At 44.6% G+C, this 24,425-nt stretch overlaps 1 protein-coding gene across 2 annotated transcripts in view; it reads left to right on the top strand.

Moving 5' to 3' along the window:
- Positions 1–24,425, top strand: part of PPEF1 (protein phosphatase with EF-hand domain 1) — a 471,481-nt gene that overhangs the window by 233,884 nt on the left and 213,172 nt on the right. The window lies entirely within an intron of this gene.

Here is a 24,425-nt window from a genome sequence, read left to right as displayed (position 1 = left end):
AGGCTGGTGCAAAGACAGTGCAGGTGCCCCCGTGCCCAGCACCCTTGGAATGCGCACTGTCTTCTTTGCAAACAGTGCCCATTCCGAGGGTGCTGGTGTGCTATGGAATTGTCCTGTGTTCCCTTAAGGGAGCCCAGACCAATACCGTAGCACAGTTTCCCCCGGTCAGCCCATTGGGAACATCATAATGTAATGTTCCCATCGGTCAGCCTGGCGGGAACATTGTAATACGACAGGGGGGATTCTGCCGGCATGATGGCAGCGTCCTCCCCTGGAGTTTGGTGGTTGGCTCATCCAACATACAAACTCATAATGAGGCCCTATGTGCTAAACAAAGAGTGATATGCTACATGAAAATAATACAGAAACACATCATCCTGGAAATAGGAAACACTCTTTGGGAATGCAAGACGAAGGTTAAGATTAAGTGAAACGTGAAAAATAAATTGAAATTAAATTGCTGATACGAATTACCTTAACGTTTCTCAGATTCATTATTCAGAAATCACTCAGGGCATCATTACGACTTTGGTGGTCCTTTCATAGGACCACCAAAGCTGCTGCAGGCAAAAGACCACCAGTAATGGAGGTCTTTTGCCCACCATATTAGGAGTCTTCCGCTGGGCCACTGGGCAAAAACAGCGTTTTCGCCCGCTGACTCAGCGGAACACTCACCAAAACATTGACGCTGGCTCATAATTGAGCCGACGTCAGGTGCTTCAGGTGCAGCAGCACCCGTCACGCATTTCACTGTCCGTAAATCGGGCAGTGAAATGCGCGATGGGGCTGTGCATGTGGGCCCCCCAACACCTCCATTGTGCCACTCTTTCCTTGGCGGTGTTTACCGCCATAGAAAGGCTGGCGGATGGGGACTCGTAATCCCCAGGGCAGCGCCACTGATGGAGCTGCATGCCGGTTTCAGGGCCATCAAAGCCAGGTTTGATACCATAGCTAGCAGCTTAGATTGGATGGGGGGGCATTTTGACCGACACAGTGCCTGAATGGCACATTCAGAGGACCGAATCTCTAAGATAGAGGATGCCACTACCAAAATGGCCAAGAGGATGGAAGTACTGGAGACCCGTCTACGCACAGTCGCCATAAAAAATGAGGACCTGGAGGTGCGGGGCAGACGTAATAATCTTCGAATCCTGGGGGTGGCGGAAACAACTAACACAGGGAGCATGGACCTCTTTGTCGAACGTCTGCTCACAGAATTGTTTGATTGTGCTAGCTTCACCCCAACATTTGAGGTGGAATGGATGCACAGATCCCTCTTGTAGTGACCCTTGCAGGGAGCCTGGTGCGTCCGATTGTTGCACACCTTCTAAACTACAGAGACCACGATACAGCACTCCTCTTCGCCAACGAAAAGACTCCTTTGCAATATCAAGGAGCCACAATCTCCATCTACCCGGACTTCACAATGGCGGTGCAGGAGGCCAGGCAGAAGTTTCAAGATGCTTAGGCCGCCCTTCGGGGCCTTGGTCTCCGATATGGTATGCTATACTCAGCCAGACTCTGTGTGGATGTCCAGGGCAAGACGCATTTCTTTGATAAGCCGGCAGAGGTACTTGAATTTTGTAAAACACACTCCAACGAGAGCCCACACTCAGCTCACTCACTCCTCAACAGTCCCGGATCCTTACCCTGGGGGTGTCCAGTCAGGACCTATTCTTGGAGACATGAGTACAGTCCGGCTCATGGGGGGCATTGCTGCATGGACAGCGGTGAGGCCCACCGGTACAGTGTAGGTCATGGCTCTGCTCCTGTCGACCCCCCCCACCAGAGGCACCGTAAAGACCGGCCGGAACCTTAGACTCCTCAATAATGCTTACAATGCCTAAACATACCTATGCAACAGGGGGTCCACCCGTGGACGTGTAGTCACCCCTCCATGGTTGATACCACATTGTATGTTGTAATGGGGTTGTTTTGTTTATTGTTTCACTAAGGGGACCACATGTCAACTTCTGCCAGGTGTGGGTGGGGGGACATCGGACATTTGGGATATAGGCAATGTTGTTATTTTGAGACTGTTGTTAGTTTGTTTTTATGTGTGCGCCCAGGGGACATATGTGCACCCAATCACCTCGAATCGATGAGTGCTGCACAGACTACAGGCCTACCGACTTGAAATGTCACATTTATGTCCTGGAATACTAGAGGTTTAAATAATCCACGCAATGGGAAGCAAGTTTTACAATATTTAACCAGACATGGCATGCAGATAGTCTTTCTGAGGGAGACTCATTTAGCGTCCACTTCTAGCGCTACATTTGCTAAACAATGGTTCCCCCACAGATTTTACTCCACCTATAGCTCCAACTCCAGAGAGGTCTGCATATTGATCCAAAAAATCTTACAGTTCCACCACCACTACACTATTACAGATCCAAAGGGCACATTCATTTTGGTACGTGGCATGCTGGTCGGTCATAGGATCGCCCTACTTAATATATATGATCCTAATGTAGACAACCCAGATTTCTTTTGTACACTCCAGATGCACATTGACAGGGAACCCGCGGACCACCCGATACTTGGAGATTACTTTAATCTACTTTACGATACAAGTCTGGATACCACATCCTTGCACCCTGTGAATAAACCCCAATCTTTGAAAGTTTTACATACTATATACCATACCCACTCCTTGCAGGACCCCTGGAGGATATCACCCTCTGCTGCACTAACCTATGCATTCTATTCTGCCCCTCATGATACCTGGTCCCGCATTGATTTCTGGCTTATGTCACCACAGACATTGCCCTGGCTTTGCTCTGTCTTCCACCTCCCTCAGACTCTTTCAGATCACTCTACAGTCCAACTTGACCTATGTATTCCCTGCCTGGACTATTTTGAGTGCCCATGGCACTTCCCTGCTATGGCCCTACAGGATGAGGTGCTCCGTTCGGAGCTCCGTACTGCTAATATAGAATACTTTGCCATTAACGTGACCTTGGTTACATCTAAAGCTACACTATGGGAGGCGTTCAAGGCCTACATTAAAGGGATCACTATAGCTAAATACTCAGGTGTTCTGCGAACTATCTGCCAATATATTACCTGTATATAGCTGCACTAGCAGAGGCAGACAGCGGGCGGCCTCATGACACGTGGGAGGAGATCTGCTTGCCCGAGCTAAATTGATGGACACATTTCGGTACTTGGCGGAACGCGAGGCCAACCTCTTGGATAAATATGCAAGGGCATGTCGGTATGGCGAGGGTGAGAGGACCAGCTGCACTTTGGCATGCCTTCTGTGCCCCCCTAGGTCGATCTCTTATATTCCTGAATTGCAAGGGCCCTGTGGCTCGGAGACCTCAATGCCCTCTGAGGTACAGACACTACTATTTAATTATTATAAGCAACTTTACACCACCCGGGTACAGAACCACTTCCCTGAGATGTCTGGAAGAGGTGGCCATGGTGTGACTGAGCTCGCCACAACAGCAGTAACTAAGCAAACCCTTCACGTCCGAGGAGGTTATTCTGGCTATTGATTCATTAATGTCAATATGGGGCCAGGCACGGGCTGATTTACTGGTATCTTTTATAAGGCATACAAGCACATCCTGGCCCCCCACCTTCTAGATGTGTACCAGGAGGTAATGGATGAGGGAGTGGTCCTGCCCATGCACCGGGAGGCCGTGGTCACTTTGCTGTTAAAACCGGACAAAGACCCCACCGTCTTTGGGTCATACCAACCCTTGTCATTTTTGAATTTTGATAATAAAATTCTGGCAAAGATGGTGGCTAACCGTCTGTCCCTATTGCTGGACCAGATAATCTCACCAGCTCAGTCAGGATTTGTGCCACACAGGTCCACGTCGCTGAACTTGCATACAGTGCTCGCATCCCTTCATAGAGTCTTTCCAAAGATACCAGCCACAGTTGCCTTATTAGACATGGAGAAGGCTTTAGATTCTTTAGAGTGGCCCTTTCTGGAGGCCACTCTCCATAAGCTTAGTATGTTCCGGGGCTTCATCTCCTTCATAATGCTACTGTACTCTTCTCCTACTGCCCATATCCGGGTTAGCGGCACACTGTCAGAGGTGCCCTCTGTCGCTCTTCCTTTTCATAATTGCGATGGACCCTTTGGTACTTCACCTCCAAGAAAAACACATACACAGAGGATTGCAATTCGAGACCAGAACTTTGTTGGTCTCCTTATATGCGGGTAACATCCTCTTGTTTCTCTGCCACCCCATCACCAATTTGAGCTCAGTGATGGTGGAGATAGATCGGTTTGGTGATTTCTCTGGCTTGCGGATTAACTGGCATAAGTCTGAGCCGTTTCCCTTCACAGAAGTGATTACCCCAGTGAACTGTGAGTTCCCTCTCTCCTGACGTGAGGATCAGGTTAAGTATCTGGGTATCCATATACATCGGGAGAAGGAGCATATACTCAGACTAAATTATCTACCAGCAGTGGAAAGACTAAATATGCAGATAGACCGCTGGATCCTCCTCCCCTTATCAATGGCCGGCCTCATTGCATTTATTAAAATGGTGATACTTCCGCGTTTTTTTATATCTCTTTGTTAACATACTGATTCCCCTCACCAACACATTTTTCACTACACTACAGAGTTCTTTGACACGGTTGATTTGGGCTGGGAAGCACGCAGTGCACGTTGGGATGTACTGACACTTCCGTATGAGTGTGGGAGTTCACTACACTACAGAGGTCTTTGACACGGTTGATTTGGGCTGGGAAGCACGCAGTGCACGTTGGGATGTACTGACACTTCCGTATGAGTGTGGGAGTTTTGAGGTCCCCCATTTTCAGTTATACTACCTAGCTGCCCAATGCCACTACGCATACTATTGGTATCACCCGGATGCCATATACAATACCAGAAAGTGAATCTGTGTTCCCTATCTGATTACAGTCGCTGTTACCACTTAGCCATCCATTGCATCCTGCAGACGTCCGGCCACTGGCCACGACGTGCTGGACTTGGCGTGGATTGGCCTGCCTTGTAACTTGATATATTCAGCGGCACTCCCTCTATGCAACAATCCATGGCTCTCCCTTACGGCGGAGAAGCTGGTGCAACATCCGCTTTCTTCTCACCAACTTTCCACAATGGGCGACCTCTTCCCACAAGATCATATATTCTCGCGAACGAAGGACAGTCGTTTTGAATCCGCCACATGCATGGATCATTTTGTCCTCCGACGTTTGCAGAGCACGTTCAGGAGCGTTTGCCTACTTATCCAGTAGCGCTCTCTGATTTCTCACCTCTCACACTAATTATAACTGCAGACTCCAGCTCTGCCTTGGTTTCCAAGTTGTACTGTGCATTCCTTGAGCTTCTCGCCCTTCAGGACAGAAGGGTGCGGTAGGCCTGGGAGGCAGACTTGGGGCATCAGCTGCCCGATATGATATGCCATGATTGTTGTACTCAAACACGCACGGTATCTTTAAATCATAGACACAAACTTGTACATTATAAATATCTTCGTAGAATCTATGTGACGCCTAGTGCCATAGTGAAAATAGACCCCTCTCAATCCTTTGCATGCCTGAAGTGTAAAGCAGAAAATGCAGACTTTGCTCATTTAACATGGACATGTGGTGGGGTGGCGGAATATTGGAAGAATGTTTTTATACATTGTTGTCTATGGTGGGTACTGCTGTCACTCCTGACCCCCTGATGGCGTTGCTCGGATATGTGGAGAATATTGCTAAACCTCTCTGATGCTTTGCAGCCATAGCTCTTCTCTTGGCGAGGCGGGAGATAGCTCTACACTGGGGTTCGGGGAAGCTGCCTACGGTGCGGGTGTGGCTCCGGAGCCTCATATACTGTGACACAACTAGCGAGATATATGCCTCTCTGTAGCCACTGGCTTTGCTCCCAAAGGACATTTGGCAGCCTTTGAGGGACCACTTGTTGACCCTGAATGACTCTGAGATGCTGAGCGATTCTACCCATGAGCACCCTGCTGCCAAAAGTGTGAGGATATCTGGAACAGAGGCATTGCCGATAATTGACTCTTTGACCTTCCAGTGAAAATGATGCATAATAGATGTCATCCTCCTATAACCCACATGTTACTGCCCTTTATGTGTTACGCTTCTTTATGTATGAGCTTCTTATCTGTATATGTCCCGAAGTGTAATTGTATAGCAATACATATTGTGCATGGTTCTGTCCCTGCTGGGTGCACAGCCTGTTATTCTTTATATTTTTTTGGTTTGAAATTTAATTTAAAGATGTTTGTAAAAAAACAATCCTACGACTGCAAACCTCTGCCTTTCCTATCTTTTCTGTGTAGCACTCTCTGCCACACTCATGGATAGCAAACCTAAGCATTGGATTAGTAGTATATGTGGGAGGGACCGGGGGAGTATTGTGAAAATGGAGAATAATTACTACTAAATCATAGTGGTTTGAAGCAATTTAAAGAGATGTTTGGTTGGGGCATGGTAATACAAAACCCACACCCACAAAAGTTGTAATTCACAAAATGCACTGCTAAGGTTACTACAGCCCTATAGGTGTCAAAATAGGTTCGCATTTACTCTGGCTGAGCCTTGGAGTAAATCAAGCATTGCACTTGGTCATCCACTGGTACTGAAACATCGTCCCATAGAAATTAATAGAGGAAGGTGTAGGAGGCTGGCCTGGTTTGTAGTGGGTACCTTAGGTACTTACACCTTATACCAGGTCCAGTTATCCCTTATTAGTGAAATGTAGTAGTGTTCTAGCAGCTTAGGCTGTTAGAGGTAGCTGTAGCAGAGCAGCTTAGGCTGAACTAGGAGACGTGCAAAGCTCCTGCAATACCACTGTAGTAACACAGTACTTATACACAATAAAAGACAATACTCAGTGTTACCAAAAGTAATGACCAGTGGCACTGCATCTTTGTGCCGCTGACTCCACAGTTAAATGATATTTAAAAGGCCTGTTAGGCCTGAAAATGTGTAAAACACTATGCCCTCAAGGGGCTAATTATATGATTACACTGCAATAATCTTTATCATTATTTTTATGTGATTATGCCCTCTAGGGGCTGAATATATGTTTATATGACCATGTTTCCTCCAAATGCTATTTTTACTGCAGTGATCTGTGTGGGCTGTTCAGACAATTACAGTTTAATGCCAATTGAATAAAGGAATGCACAAACACAGTTTATTTCTGATAAAGGCTTAATGTGATGCATGGCTAAATATTTATAAGGTCCCAAATGCGAGGTTGTCATTATCATTTACAACGCCAACAGCTCTAACTCTCGCTGATGCGAGACCTATTGCATTGGAAATGCTTGTTTACTTTTGTAACAACCGGTTGAAGTCCACTGCACTGGGAAAGTGGTGCAGTGGTTGTCAACGGTTTGTCCTCTGCTCTAAAGCAGGTAAAACCCACCAGATCCATGCAGCCTGATGTCGGGACACTGTTTCGCGCACAAATCTAGACGTCCAAGCATTTCTTTTATTATTAAAACAAAAGACCAAGTGAAGGAGTGGGCAAGTGAGACCCAGTCATTGCGTAGAGACAGAGGAGATCTGAGCCTCTGAGGGAGTGAGCAAGTGAGAGCTAATCAACGATTGGAGAAAGACTCTGAGGGCTTGTGTGAGTGAGACCCAGTCAGTGAGTGGGAGAAAGAGGAGGTCTGAGACTCTGAGGGAAGGTGGGAGTGTGACCCAGACCGTGAGTGAATGGGATAAAGAGAAGGTCTGAACCTTTGAAGGAGTGTGTGAGTGGCTAACGTGTGAGTGTGAACGACTCTGAGTGCCCGGATGTTTCCAAGTGTGTAAGAGGATGTTTGTAGGAGCAGGTGTGGTGGTGTGGGTGAGAGTGTAAATTGTTAGATAAGATTATGTCACAAGGAGTGTGGGAGTGGTTCCGTGAGGGTCTGAGGGTGACTGGGTGACTGGGTGTGAGCTGGGTGAATTGTGTAACTGAGGTATGAAGGTGTGCAAGCAATCAAGCATGCGACTGCAAATGGATGCGAACAGTGAGGCACTGTGTGACTGAAGGACCCTGACGTGCTGCTTGCTATCTCAGGCGGGCCAGTAACTGATATAACAGCTCCTGGGGTTACGATTAATGCGATGGACCCCAACCTGGATTCTTCTTCCTGGACCCTTGACTGTTCGGAGCTGCTGATTTCTTTGGGTCAAAACCCTGCGAAGAACGAATAACAGGGTTTCAGGTGGTAAATCAGATTCTACTAGTAAACAACTATTTCTTAGTGGACCCTCGGATCTAACTCATAATGGCATTGTTTTCCATCTCCTAAGCTACCATTCTAGTCGGGGTCAAAGTTACCAGTCCTATTGACTGTTCACTTGTGCCGAGGGAAGAAGTGTGAGAACGAAAAGATCTAAAGCAGCATGTAAGTGTGAAGTGAGTGGGAATTTAAGGTGGGTAAATGTGACTAATTAAGTCGGATGTAGTGTGTAAGCCATACATGTGGGAGTGGAAAGAAATGTGGCCGACTGACTAGTGGGTGAGTGTGAAAGCTTGAGGATTTTTGAGAGTGTGTAGTTAAGTGTGTTAATGTGGAACGTGTGCGTGAGTTCATGGGAGACAAGGTGGGAGGACTTTTGAGTGTGTGAGGATGTTTAAGTGTTAACAAATATACATGTGTTGACAGCACTTACTGACGACTAAAAAGCGATAGTCTTCGTAAGTTGTACGTCTTTCAAGTGGTAACTATCATCCTCTTGATTCCATAAGTCACATGTTATAGCGCACTAAAGCCGGACACTGCGAATGCAGCCGCAATTCACCAATAACTAAAAGCACGTATTCATCATCATCATCACCAAAATACTTTATTTGATTGCCATAACCATCAAAGTGTACATTAAAATATCAACAAAAAAAAATTAAAAATCAATTACTATGAAAACATGCAATCATCAAATCTAATTCTTGTTACTTTAAGCATCATCGACAACTTTGCAGCAAATAGTCACAGAGTAGCACAAGACAAGGAAGTACTACGTCCACTGCGTATATGCAGAGCGATCCGCTTAAAACTTAAAATCAGATTTAATCGGCAAATTAAAAATATAACACGGTCTGTCCAAATAAAGTGCAAAATTCATAAAATGCACAGGTAACAACGAATCAACATGGCCCAAAGGTCCAAACAAGGTGGGTAATGTAACACAGCATGATACAAAAAATTATAAATACAGATACTTACAAAGGTTTGTTAAGATCCTAATTTTTGTACATTTAAAAGGGATCACAGCAGCCAGTGCAAACCAATTCTTCAAGTGGGCTGTCTGGGTCAGAAAGTCTAACACCACAACAACGTGGATTTGGATCAGACTACTGTCAGCAAGTGTGATAAGAAATTCAAGGTTAGGTAGGTGGTTTGTTTTTTAAATACTGATAGAGCGAACCGTAGTAACAATTTACCTGTGTTCGGACGCTCTTTAGGCCGATGAATCTTTTGACTAAGTGGGAACTCTCTGTACTCTTAATCGATCCGTCGCCTCAAATCAATAATCAATAACGTACATAAGCAATACCTTGATCAACATAACACTTAATGATTAATCCAGAATACATTTCGGCGAACCCTGACCTTTCAGCCAGGAATAACCACACCAGTTTATTGCAAAGTTAGTGAATTTATTTCCCTATATTAACAAAGCTAGCACGATATAGATGTGTCTCAACACCAAATGATAAACATAAATGAACATTAATAGCTGTCCATAACGTCGAAACAAGTGTAATCTATGTAGCATTTGAATCACAAGGCATTCGATAATGGCAATGCAAAGCACTAATACGATAATCTGTAATGGGCTAATTGCGTACATTTAGTCAGCATAACAAGATCTCAAATTGCATCGTGCAACATGTGGAATCCTCATCTAACCTCAAATTAGCATCGGCATGTGGGTCTTCATGCAAAAAACAATTTAGTAACATAAATTTAGAAAACTCCTAGCTAGGGCTCTTATCAAAATCAGCAGTTGGTTACCCAAAAGAAACACAATGCAATTTTACAATTTCCTTTCATATTTACCAATTACGATCAGCATACAAGGAAGTCTTCGTCTCGCAGGTACCGTTTCTCGATCAGCATGGGACGGGACAAGGGGCAGGGGTGAACGGGGCAATCGCCTCACGGCGGCAAGTTAAGACTACTACTTCATGCAAAGGGACAAATCAAAGTTAAAGTCTCTAGGGCAAGAATCATTAAAGTCTCTTTCTCTCGATTAGAGAAAGCATCAAAGTCTCTCAAAATGGCGTCGCAGCAAAGTGGGCCATAATAGCTACGAAGTCTGCAAAATGGCGGGTATCGAGCTGATAATGGCTGATAATCGCTCCCTTCTTCTCGTGCACCTGGGTTTTATAGACAACAGTTCGAGTCCAGTAGGGTCTCCATTGGAGGGTTCATAGGTTAGCTTCAAATTGTCCAATCAAAAACGACAGTTCTCAAGCTTTTACTTAAGCATACATTATCCTTGGAGATGGGTACGCAAATCGCAACATTGTCTCCCAATTAGCTCACTTTCAGAGCCTCCATTGTCCGCACCTGCAAGTCGACCTTGAATTAAAGAGAAAATATGCCATGCTGGCACGAAACTTTAAGATAAGCATGTGAACAGTTTCTGTGGAAAAGTACAGCTTCAAGCAGAAATACACGTTTAATAGCACATTGGAAAAATACGAACATCTAAACCGTGAGACCAGGCCACTAGGCCAAAGCCTCCGCTAAAGTAATGCTAAGCTAAAGCATTTCAAACAAGCAAATCGTAGCACACGTTTATGATTATGTCGGATTAGTGCAATTCTAATACACCACGTTATATAAAGCACGCGTATAAATGTTGGCAAACTACTCTGAGGGCACATTTTGTCCCCGTACAATCTTTATTAGTTCGGTTAATGTCACACATGATTATTTCACACTACGTTTATGCGTTAATAAATCAAAACCTTCATTTTCTGCTTCATCAATCCCTCCTCTGATGACTACTTGTCATCACACAAATTTAGCCCACAAATTTTATTCCATTAAAATTCTGTCAGTTCCCTTTTCCTTTTCGTTCCCCTAGTTTGCGCTTTGTATTCTTCTGCCATTCTTTTCATAATTTTCTCCTCCTTTCTTCTTTTAATTCTTTCCATAATTATTATTATTCCCCTTTATATTCCCCAAATTCCAAATACACAAATTATCACTATTAGAATTCCCTCTATTATTTTTAGCAATATTCCATTCCAAATTCCCCCAATCCAATGTCCCACTGAAGCAAGTCCTTTTCCAACCTTCTCCCACACTCCTGGTTCTTTCAGTTCCTTCAAATCTGCACTTTCTTTTGTTAGATTAGCAAGCATAGTTTTAATTTTCACACTATTATCAGGTATATAGGTACAACAGTGTCTTGCACCAAGCATTTTGCAAACACCTCCATCCTTTGCTAAAAGAATGTCTAAAGCAAGCCTGTTTTGAAGAGTCATAGCTCTTTCCGCTGCAAGTTCAGCATCTATCAGGATTATAGCACCTGAAAACTTTGTCAACATGTTATCCACTATAGTAGACAACTTTCTTATTTTGATGGAGTTCAGCACAACTCCTAATGAAGGAATCATGGCTCCAAATATATCACCTACCACAGCAGCTGCGGTCTCTCTTTTCTGAATACGATGGGATCCAGATGTCTTTTGAATCATTGATAGGTCATCCAGTTGATAAACCTTTGGGAACACTATACCCAAATAACATCTTCCCCACCATCCCTTTGGAAGACGATAATAGGCATTATACCCACAAATGTAATATACACCTGGAATGACAGGGTCAAGTCCGTCCATCATGAATGTCCATTTGGCCTTAAAGATAAACGTGTGTTTACACTCACTCGCCCCTACAAAAATGTTGTCATAATAAGATTCACCTCGATATATACAAAACTTCCCTACATGCCAAGCATCTAAAGCAATTTTCCCTTGTGTCTTTATTGCAGCAAAATCATAATTATCTACTGAAGTCCTCTTATGTAACTCCTTTTCTAATTTCGCCTTCATTTGTGCCCTTCTATCATCTGTGCGATCTAAAAAGCTTATTTCTACTGCAGAGAGTGAGCAGGTAAGATTTTCCCTATGAGCGTGAGCCGTTTCAAAAGGTAGCATTGGCTCGAAAAATTCCCTCATAATTTTAGCATCCCAATCTTTAGCAGTCTGGCTTAGCTGCGCTATTATAGGAACATAAGCAAAGGTAACATCATAATTTGAGTAAAAATACTGTATGTTAGTTTGACCATAAAACCTAGACATTACTATACTACATGTAATCCCATATGTAAGAGGCATGTGGTGATATGTCACCCCCTCCTTCACTGATGTCGGTATCTGGGTACACACATAACAATCTTTCGCATCCATTGTCTCAACATATTCTGTTAGTAAGCGATAGAAAACATTATACGAAAGTTCTTTCCTTTCATGCAAGAGTCTCTCATCCAGTGCTAGCCTTTTCAATGCGGTTAGTTCAGTGACAGTAACAGGAGCAATAGTAGAAGCCTCAATAGTCTCATTCTCACCCTTTCCATGCATTCCAAGCACAATTGCCATTATTATTAGTACACATGTAACTACCAAGCCTATACACACATATTTACAATATTTCTTTCTATTGTTTTGCGTCATGATCTGTATAGAATCAGAGAGCTAGAAGCACTTATAAATGAAACTTATTTAGCAATTCAGTTACAAAGCTGAGCGAGCGCAATGTTCACACCGTCTTCTTCAAGAGGCCAGTCACTTATCGGTTAGCAGCATTTGTCTCAATTCGGCAATAACTCAGTCTTTATCGGTTTAGCAAATGTCTCATCCGGTTTAGCAATGTCTCAGCTGGTTGTTTGTTTCACGTTAGATTGTAGCAAGCAATGTCATTTATCACCCTTTCAATCAACACTGTCCATAAAACTTTTCTTTTCTATCGGTATTTCTTCCTCTTCTTCGTTCTCGATGCTTAGAGATACAAACTTGTCAGTCCAATCGTCACTGACTGCATATGCCCATTCTGGACCGGAATACCTTCTGTTCGGTATCCTTTTCCTTTTCAATTTTGCTTCTCTTTTCGATTCTGCCTCGCTGGTACTTTCCTCTTTTGTCAAGTCCGTTTCTTCACTCGAGGTTGGTACCACGACAGACACTTCTTTTCTTTTCTCTTTTACTTTTGGCCTTTCTCCATCGTTCAAACCTTCTCCGGACCTTTGTTTTACTGGTGATATACTTAATCTCCTCTTTGCACCATGTCCATTTGATAGACCTGCGACCTTTTCTGTAGAGGTTTGAACTTTTTCGTTCTGCTCTGCCTTGTCCCCTCCTTCAGGGGAATCGATCACGTTCTCCTTTTCTTTTTCTGTATCGTCTGTTTCTGGGAAAGCCCCCTTCTGATCAGGCTCTCCTGCTTTTTCACCTTTTTCGAGCCCTTCGTCACCGTTACTTTCGTCAGGCTCTGTATCACTTTCAGCTGCTTCAGGTTCTTTGTCACCTTCAGCTGCTTCAGGCTTTTTGCTACCCTCAGCTGCTTCAGGCTCTTTGTCACCTGCAGCTTCTTCGTCACTGTCTGAACTTTCTCCTTGGTCTTCCCCAAGTGTGTCGGACTCTTCGTTCTCCAATAATATCTCTTTTTCTCCTGCTGCTGCTTGTTCGCTTTCAGTTCGCTTTTGTTCTGTCTCAGCACTCGGCACTGTTTTATCAGGCACTGGCAATTTCAGCGCTTCAACTTCCTCATCTGTGGGACACAGCACCTTCTTTGTGTGACTGGCGTGAATCCAGTTGGGAACCCCCGCACACTTCACAGCGGTAGTTGTCGTCAGGATCACTTGGAAAGGGCCTTTCCAACGGGGTTCCAGACACGACTTCCTCACGTGCTTCTTTACCACGACCCAGTCACCTGCTTTCAGTGCGTGTCCTGGACCTTGGATCGGTGGCAAGGTGGTCGCTTCCACCTGGTGAGAGAAAGAGCGAACCACGTCAGCCAGTCCTTTGCAGTAGTCTAACACCATATCATCTGTAATATTCAAAAGCGCGTTTGCGGGAACTGCAGGAAGTCTCATAGCCCTGCCCATGAGAATTTCGTGCGGAGACAATCCAGTTTTCCTATCAGGAGTGTTTCTCATTGACATTAGCACTAAGGGCAATGCATCAGGCCACTTCAAATTTGTCGATGCACATATTTTCGCCATTCTTGATTTCAGTGTACCATTCATCTGCTCCACCAGTCCTGATGCTTCAGGGCGATAGCTACAATGCAGTTTCTGCTCAATGTTCAGCGCTTCGCAAAGTAACTTTATCACCTCGTTGTTGAAGTGACTTCCCCTATCTGATTCTAAAGAGATCGGGAATCCGAAACGTGGTATTAACTCCCTCAACAATAGCTTGGCAACTGTAAGGCTGTCGTTTCTACGTGTTGGGTATGCCTCTATCCAGTGACTAAAAATGCACACGATCACCAACACATACTTCAGACCTCCATGCACAGGCATCTCAATGAAGTCCATTTGCATACGACTAAAAGGACCGCTTGCCCTACCAATGTGACTCGCATTCACAACTGTTCCCTTTCCTGGGTTCATCTGCTGGCAAGTGACACATCGATGGCAAACTGCTTCTGCAGCTTGACGAAATCTGGGGTTAAACCAATCAGTTTTGAACAATCTTATCATGGCATCTCTCCCTAGGTGAGCTTGCCCATGATAGAACCGCGCAAGCTGTGATAAGAGACTATTTGGCAAAACAAATTTTCCCTCATGTGAAACCCATAACTCGTCTTGTCTCTTTATACATTGTGATTTAATCCAGGAATCTCTTTCATCCTCCCTGACATTATTCTGTAGTGCTTTTAGTTCCTCGATCGTATCTACGACCTTCAAGGCAAATGCTTCAGCTGGTTCGAGTTCTGGCTCACTTATTGAGTTCCATTCATCTCTCAGTAATATACAGTTCAAGGCACAAAATCTTGCGACTTGATCCGCATATGCATTTCCCAGAGAAACATAGTCCTGTCCTTTCGTGTGAGCACTGCACTTTACCACTGCAACTTCGGCTGGCACTTGAATGGCGTGTAACAATTCCCTTATTCTCTCCCCGTTTTTCACTGGGGATCCTGAAGAAGTCAGGAAACCTCTCTGTGACCATAGTTGTCCAAAGTCATGCACAATCCCAAACCCGTATTGGCTATCAGTGTAAATGGTGACTTTCATCAATGCAGACAGTTGACATGCTCTGGTAAGGGCTACAAGTTCTGCTACTTGTGCAGAATAGACTCCTTGGAGCCATCCCGCTTCCAAGACCCCTGTTACAGTGCATACAGCATATCCTGCTTTCAAAATTCACATCCTATCTCTTAGACATGAACCATCAACAAAAAGAATTTGGTCATTTTCATCAAGCTTCGTATCCTTAATGTCCGGTCGGGGTTTTGTGCAAAATTCAGTCACCTGAAGGCAGTCATGCTCGACGTCTTCAGCGTTCTCAATTTCGACATTTTCTCCAGGAAGCAAGGTTGCTGGATTCAACGTAGTGCACCTTTTCAGCTGCACATTCGGTGAGCCCAGAATAATCGTTTCATACCTTGTGAGTCTTGCTCCGGTCATGTGTTGCGTTCGGGAGCGGGTCAAAAGTATCTCAACTGAGTGAGGGACCATGACTGTTACTGGGTGTCCCATCACTATTCCTTCACTCTGAGTGAGGCTGATACCAACTGCTGCTACGGCGCGCAAACACCCTGGGAGTGCTGCTGCGACCGGATCCAAAGTAGCTGAAAAATACGCTACTGGTTTGTTTACGCCACCATGGGCTTGAGTCAAGACAGACAAAGAACATGCATCACGTTCATGGCAAAACAATGTGAAGGGCTTTGTGTAATCAGGCATACCTAAATCTGGAGCCCTACACATGCATTCTTTCAATTCAACAAAGGCATCCATCTCATCTCCTTTCAGCTCAATTTGATCCAAAGCATCCTTCTGGGTCAGTTTCAGTAAAGGCTTCGCTAGAGTCGAGAAGTTGGGAATCCACTGGCGACAGTAGCCCACCATTCCCAAGAACTTCCTCACCTCCTTTCTCGTCTTGGGCGGACTCATCTGAAGTACACTTGTAATCCTTTCCTTCATTATTCTCTGCGACCCTTTCTCTATCTGGTGACCCAAGTATTTCACTTTCTTCTGACAGAACTGTAATTTGGAAGGAGACACCTTGTGTCCATTCCCTCCCAAATGGTTCAACAGAGCAATGGTATCGGCTGTGCAGCCACTTTCTGTCTTTGATGCAACCAGTAAGTTGTCAATGTACTGTACTAGGGTTGACTCGAATGGCAACTCTAACTCTTCCAAATCTTTCTTTAGAACCTGATTGAATATTGACGGTGACTCAGAAAACCCTTGAGGAATTCGACACCAACTGTACACTCTGTCTAGGAATTTAAAACAAAAGAGAAATTGGCTGTCCTCGTGAAGAGGCACAGAAAAGAATGCTTGTGACAAATCGATGACCGAGAACCATTCGGCATCGCAAGGAATTTGAAACATTATCACAGCTGGATTCGGTACAACAGGGCAGCATTTGACTATGATGTCATTTATTTTCCTCAAGTCTTGCACAAGTCGGACCTTTCCACTCGGCTTTATTAGTCCCATTATTGGTGAATTACATGGACTGCTTAACACTTCTTTCAGTACCCCCTGTTTCACAAATTCGTCAATGAGTTGGGCAACTTTCATGAGGGTATCTTGTGGCATGTGGTATTGTGGGGTCTGGGGAAAGATTGCATTGGGCTTTACAGTCACTTTCACTGGTTCCACTCCTTTCATCAATCCCACCTCTTTCCCTGTCATGTCCCACACTTCCTTTCCGACTGTCTCCCGTAATTCGGCTGGAATATCTTCTTCAGTTATCATCGGGAAAAGACAAATCAGAGGATACTCTTCATCTACCGTTTCCATTTCATCTCCCTCTACACTATCCTCTTCTTCCCCATCACTGCTCGTCTGTATCGTTATTCCTTCGTTCGAACACATGATCGAACATCCCAGCTTGCACAATAGGTCTCTCCCTAACAGTGCTATTGGGCTTGAATCGCATATCACGAACTGATGTACCCCTTGATAGTTACCGATGCTGACTGGTACCGGATCTGTAATTGGGTTTGTCAGGTGCCTGTTTGCTACTCCCACCACTTGAACTGTCCTCCCCGAGAGTGGCAAATTTGGTACTTCACTACTCTTAACAGTTGAACGTGTGGCTCCCGTGTCCACCAAGAATGAAACACGATGACCCATTACTCTTCCCTCTACGTACGGACCCTTTTGATCAACTTCTAAGGAGGCTGCAAGCACACAATCTCCTTCCTCTTCTGAGCTCTCACTCTCCCATACATTGTTTATTCCACTCTCACTGTGTAATGGGAACTGTTGTACGGTGCCATTTGTACTCATTACCTGACCCGAGACCTGCGGAGGAACCATCACTTGCTGCTGACTCATTGGTGCCAAAGGTATTTGCATTTGCTGATTAGGTACCATGGGTAACTGCTGTTGCATCGGCTGCATTTGCGTCATCTGCATACGAGGCATCTGCATCTGCTGCGGCTGCATAGGTTGTAATCCCTGCAATTGATTTATGGTCTGAAAATTTGGGTTTGAACCTCTCATTTTCGGTCCTCTCATTGTCTGAAATGCATTGACATCATTGTTTTGCTGACCAACACCTACGCCTCCACCCGCACCTTCCTGCACCACCATCGGGCACTCGCGTTTCCAATGACCTACAATTCCGCACACGTGACACGGCATCACCTTCTTCATTGCCTGCACACCCGTCACAACAGTGTTTAAATCCGGACCATTATTCACAAAACCTCCTCTGCCTCTGCCTCTCGCCTGTGGCTGAAACGCCATGTTTCCCTGCAACTGCGGCTGCGGTTGCGGTACCTGCTGTTGGAACCCTTGCATCCCTTGCAAACCTTGCAGACCTGTCTGAGCTGCTTTAAGCTGCATCATCATCACCTTCTCTTTCAGCTTTTTCTGTTTTACCTCAATTTCGTCGCTACAGTATTTCGCATAATTCAAAACCTCATCAATCGGTTTCGACTGCCAGCAAATCAAATGCGACTTTATCATCTGACTTATCTCTGGTCTCAACCCTTCCACAAATCTGAACACAAAATGAAGCATATCTTTCGCCTCGATTGTTTCCGTGCCACTGTAATTCTTGAACGCCTTCAACAACCTCTCATAGTAACTATGAATCGATTCTTTAGCCTCTTGGGCCGTTCGATCGATCTTCTGCCAATCCACATTTTTCGCGGCAACCTTCGTCTTCAAATGCTCAATCACCTTATAGTACAAGCTCATCACCATAGGTGATGGTGCACCCGTCTCTCTGTCTCTCTCTAGTTCACTTGTCGGCCAACCTACAGCTCTTTTGCAATCCTCCCACAAATCTGCCGGAACCACGATTTCAAAGAGAGTATTCAGGTCTTCCCAGAGACATTTTGCAAGCTTCACAAACCTATCAGTCTGTTGATACCATTCAATCGGCTTCTCTCTCAGTTTGGGAAAATCATCCGTAAATGACTGAATGTCGCTTCTGTGCCACGGTACATGTATTAACTTTCCCCCTGCTGTCTCCCTCATTGGTAACATGGTTACTGTCTCGCTGCTTTGTGGTCTCTTCTCATTATGCTCTGTAGCACTGTCCCTCCTCTTTTCCTTTCTCTTTACCCATCTGCTTTCCCACTTGTCTAAGCACCTCCACACTTGTGCACTCTGTAGCAATTCTCTGAGGTGTGTCTTCATGCCTGCTGACCTCATGTGTTCAAAATCTGTGGTTCCAAAATCTAACCTGTAGCTTCTGCTCAAGTGTTTCATTTTGTCTATGTCAACCCCGTTTCTGTCAGCTGCTTCCTGCAAGCTCTTATGTACCTTGTTCACTTCCTTCGTAATCCTGGGACATAGATACCTCAGCTCTTCTTCCGTGTAGGACTCTAACCTATTTACACCCATAGTCCCTTCCACCAATTCTTGTGCTTCCATGTTCAACCTGACCCTATTCATATAGTCTTCTCCTTTCCCACTGGCTGAACTTTGTGTAGAATTTAAACTGTTGAACCACTGTGTCAGCTGTTGCGCATTTACCCCCATCAGTGTAGCATTCACATCGACTGCCATTGATGGTTGCGGCAACTTTTCAGTATTCGATGTTAGAGGTATTATCAGTGGGGGACTCGACCTCACCAGGGTAGACTGAGCACATATGGGACTAAACTCCATCAAGGATCCAGATCCATTTGGCTGAGCCGCTATCGGAGTTATCCCTGGAGTGTTCTCTATGCACCTCCTCTCTGTCCCATTCTGCAGCATTGATCCCTGACTGTTCATGCCTAAGTTAGGCTGGCTATACAGAGGTACCGGTGGACCTACAGTAATGGGTAGTGATATCGCGTCTGGGTTCTGTCCATTTCCCATGTTCTGAGGCATGTTCATCCCCATACTATGGGTCATTATTGCCGGCATGCCCATCTGACCCCCTGTCATCTGACCATATGCGTTTCCTCCCTGCATCTGCTTTTGAGGCATCATAAACTGAGTTGATTCAGCCTGTGTCATTGTTGGATTGTGACCATTCTGTACTCCCCTTACTGTTTGTTCTAGAACCATTCCTCCACTATTGTCACTGCTGTAGTACCCTGGCATCTGCGGTTGGTAATTTTCTGCTGGTTTCATTATGGGCACATCTGGATATATTCTCCTAACCTGCGGTATCTGCGGGGTGAACAGTAAACTCGGGTCCTTAGATCCCGATGGCGCACCTGAACTCTGGGTTTCACTGTTCTGTACCGATGCCGGAGGGCCAGAACTGGTACTTGGACCTTGTCCATTCTCCGCATAAGGTGGTGGACGGTCGTTCAGCAATTGCATTATCAACTCCTCATCCTCTAACTCCTCTTCTCTTCTCAACTTTTCCTCGTCCTCTCTATCCTTGGAACACTTCCTGTCTGTCTTACAGGTAGCTTTCTTACCTGTCTCCTCTTCCTCCTTAGTAATTGCTGGAAACAATTTTATTCCCTGCAATACATCTGACCTCCACACCTTCTGCGCATTATCCCACCTAGCATCCGCTAGTGTCTTTTCTACCTTCCTCATCCTTGTTTCAAACTTATTCTTATGTTGCTGTCTAGCCTTTAATTCCCAGATTGCTAGAGCCTCAAACTGTGCTGGCCTTGGAGGCACCTTCATGTCGTACATCGTGAATCTCAAATTCTCTAGGATCCTTATATTGAATGTCCCATGTATCGGGAACGCTACGCTCCCATGTTTCTCTGTCAGTTTGTGCCATTGCTTTAGCCAAAGACACGGAGCTACCCCTTTTTCCTCCATTACAATGTAAGCTGGTGTGCCCTCGGGCGGCGTCTCCTCTCCTACGCTCGCTTTAATATAAGACTCCCCCTTCATCGCACTCCTAAATGCTTTAAGGAATTTCATTTTCTCGTCTTTTATTTCACAAAGTTTATAATCAATAGGTCGCTTTTATTCCACAAAATTTGTAATCAATAGGTGACTTTAATTCCCGGAATACTCTTCGCTTGCCTTTCCCCTTCCAATCGAGTCCCACGGACTGCGTCCAATCCGTGCGCGACCCTTCTCTCCAACCAACCTATCCCAACGCGGCTCCTAGTGACGTCACACTCACACACACTGCGGCTGACAAAGCCTCGCGGCCAGTCTTCCTTCACTCACCTTTTTTTTTTTTTAACAACTCCTTGCATATATATTGCGAGCTACCAAAAATAAAACAGATCTGTCGGTTTACTACAGGAAGGGTAACACAGTCGCTTCAGGACCTTAGGGATTTTTCACTAGCCTCGGCAGTTATTCCATCTTTCTCGGTCCCCACGTTCGCAAGCAAATCTGGCCCGCAGACCTACTCTCAACTTGTCAATGATCTATTCTAGTGCACTTAGAATTTTGTCAAAGCCCGAAGTCGAAGTTTCTTTCACTCCCTAACACACGTACCAACTCGTTGACCACGCCCGATCAACCTACTAAACCGCCCAGACCACAACATGGATCAACATACTCCGGAGTCTCTTGACCTCGCAGGGCCCGTCTCAACAACAACAACCACGTGGACCTTTTTATGCACAAAGCGCCAGACGCACATGAAGTTCGACGACTTCCCTACTCTCACACTCGGAGCCGCACCTCCGCAGTTTCTATGAAGTTCGACGACTTCTCTACTTCTACACTCGGAGTCGCACCTCCGCTATCCTTTAAAAGAAAAAAATCCTCGCAACCTTTTCACACACCCTGCGGCAATAAGCTATGCAAGCGCAAAACCCTAACTTCACTCATACCATCACTAGTACCGCCAACGCTGTTTCCACACCTCCGTTCTCTCCATCCGCAAGCTCCGAGATCCCGGGAAAGTCGCGGTGGACCTAGCCCATCATCATTCTGTCAATCAGTTTTATCCAAGAAAAATCTAATTCAACTTCTCGAATGAGGCCTCAAAATGCGTAACCGTTAATTTGACACCATGTATTTTAATAGTACAGGGTCCCAAAAGACGAAACCGTCCTCTGCTACCATCTACTGATAGAGCGAACCGTAGTAACAATTTACCTGTGTTCGGACGCTCTTTAGGCCGATGAATCTTTTGACTAAGTGGGAACTCTCTGTACTCTTAATCGATCCGTCGCCTCAAATCAATAATCAATAACGTACATAAGCAATACCTTGATCAACATAACACTTAATGATTAATCCAGAATACATTTCGGCGAACCCTGACCTTTCAGCCAGGAATAACCACACCAGTTTATTGCAAAGTTAGTGAATTTATTTCCCTATATTAACAAAGCTAGCACGATATAGATGTGTCTCAACACCAAATGATAAACATAAATGAACATTAATAGCTGTCCATAACGTCGAAACAAGTGTAATCTATGTAGCATTTGAATCACAAGGCATTCGATAATGGCAATGCAAAGCACTAATACGATAATCTGTAATGTGCTAATTGCGTACATTTAGTCAGCATAACAAGATCTCAAATTGCATCGTGCAACATGTGGAATCCTCATCTAACCTCAAATTAGCATCGGCATGTGGGTCTTCATGCAAAAAACAATTTAGTAACATAAATTTAGAAAACTCCTAGCTAGGGCTCTTATCAAAATCAGCAGTTGGTTACCCAAAAGAAACACAATGCAATTTTACAATTTCCTTTCATATTTACCAATTACGATCAGCATACAAGGAAGTCTTCGTCTCGCAGGTACCGTTTCTCGATCAGCATGGGACGGGACAAGGGGCAGGGGTGAACGGGGCAATCGCCTCACGGCGGCAAGTTAAGACTACTACTTCATGCAAAGGGACAAATCAAAGTTAAAGTCTCTAGGGCAAGAATCATTAAAGTCTCTTTCTCTCGATTAGAGAAAGCATCAAAGTCTCTCAAAATGGCGTCGCAGCAAAGTGGGCCATAATAGCTACGAAGTCTGCAAAATGGCGGGTATCGAGCTGATAATGGCTGATAATCGCTTCCTTCTTCTCGTGCACCTGGGTTTTATAGACAACAGTTCGAGTCCAGTAGGGTCTCCATTGGAGGGTTCATAGGTTAGCTTCAAATTGTCCAATCAAAAACGACAGTTCTCAAGCTTTTACTTAAGCATACATTATCCTTGGAGATGGGTACGCAAATCGCAACATTGTCTCCCAATTAGCTCACTTTCAGAGCCTCCATTGTCCGCACCTGCAAGTCGACCTTGAATTAAAGAGAAAATATGCCATGCTGGCACGAAACTTTAAGATAAGCATGTGAACAGTTTCTGTGGAAAAGTACAGCTTCAAGCAGAAATACACGTTTAATAGCACATTGGAAAAATACGAACATCTAAACCGTGAGACCAGGCCACTAGGCCAAAGCCTCCGCTAAAGTAATGCTAAGCTAAAGCATTTCAAACAAGCAAATCGTAGCACACGTTTATGATTATGTCGGATTAGTGCAATTCTAATACACCACGTTATATAAAGCACGCGTATAAATGTTGGCAAACTACTCTGAGGGCACATTTTGTCCCCGTACAATCTTTATTAGTTCGGTTAATGTCACACATGATTATTTCACACTACGTTTATGCGTTAATAAATCAAAACCTTCATTTTCTGCTTCATCAATACCACTAATTAAAAAGAGGTTAGGTCTGGAGCTTCGCTCATTTAAACCAGGCATTTATTAGAAAGCGGCTGACCGAAAATACAATTGGTCCGGAATGTCAGTTTTTAAAATTTGCTGAGCAGCTGAATAACGGGTAATCCCCAAGTTCAGGCACATCGGGTGTATTCACTTTGGCCGCGAGCCACGAGACCCTGAGCAGAAGAACAAGATATGTTTCTCTGTTTCAGGGGCCAACTTACAGGGTGGGCACATGTCAGAGGCCTGATCTTTTTCCCACTTGCTATTAAATGCCTTCAAGGACAAGCTACCTAGGCAGAATCTCACATATAAACGTTTGTCAAGGGGCGGTCCAATTGTGTTCATAAATGTTTCAACATGTGGGCTTATTTTGAAATCAATAAACTGTTAAGTAAAGTGCCCATACTTTTTCACTTTTGTCACAGAAACTTGGTTTGATTTTGCTTCTGGGCCAGACTTAGTGGGTGCAGCCCCTCCCGGATATGATCTCTGTAGATTAGATAGACCCCTTAAACAAGGTGGGGGACTAGCCATCATACACCAGGACTACATACAGGCCAGCTTTTGCCCTGCTTCTTTTAAAGTTGCCCAAAATTTTCTTTCAACATAGAAGTTTCCAAAACGCAATCCTTTAATGGATTGCTAACCTACCGCCCCTCAGGTCCGAGAAATATTTTTAACTGAATGATGGGTTCCATTTTAGAAGCCTCTCTATGTGGTAAAGATTTTACTGTCTTAGGAAATTTTAACTTGAATCTGGAAACTGCATCCGATAAAGATACTGAAGCTCTTATTGATTGCTTGAATAGCTTAGGCCTTTCTCTGATAGTGTGTGGTCTGACTCACTCTGCCGGTCATAGCTGGATGAAAATTTCACCAATAACTCAGTTAAAAGAAACAGGATCTGGTCTGATCATCACACTTTAATGTTTGAGATATCGTTAGTTCATAGAAATCCCTATATCAGTTCTTCACATAATTTTCACAAGACACATGCTTGGAATAAGATTAATACTGAGTAATTTAATTCGGTGCTATCTCAGTCTCAGCCTTCTTCTTTAACTGACTGCGATCAAGCCACTTCAAATCACTTTAACTGGTTTAACTCGGCGATCCCGAGCTTAGCGCCGGTTAAACTCTTTCATTCGCATTGGAGTACACCATCTGCACAGTGGTAGACAGATACGCTAAAACAGTACTTAATTTGTAAATAAAAAGGTGCCGGTG

Source organism: Pleurodeles waltl, chromosome 8 (genome assembly GCF_031143425.1).
Source record: "Pleurodeles waltl isolate 20211129_DDA chromosome 8, aPleWal1.hap1.20221129, whole genome shotgun sequence".
NCBI classification, from domain to species: domain Eukaryota; kingdom Metazoa; phylum Chordata; class Amphibia; order Caudata; family Salamandridae; genus Pleurodeles; species Pleurodeles waltl.
This window is presented reverse-complemented; position numbering and strand designations above follow the sequence as displayed.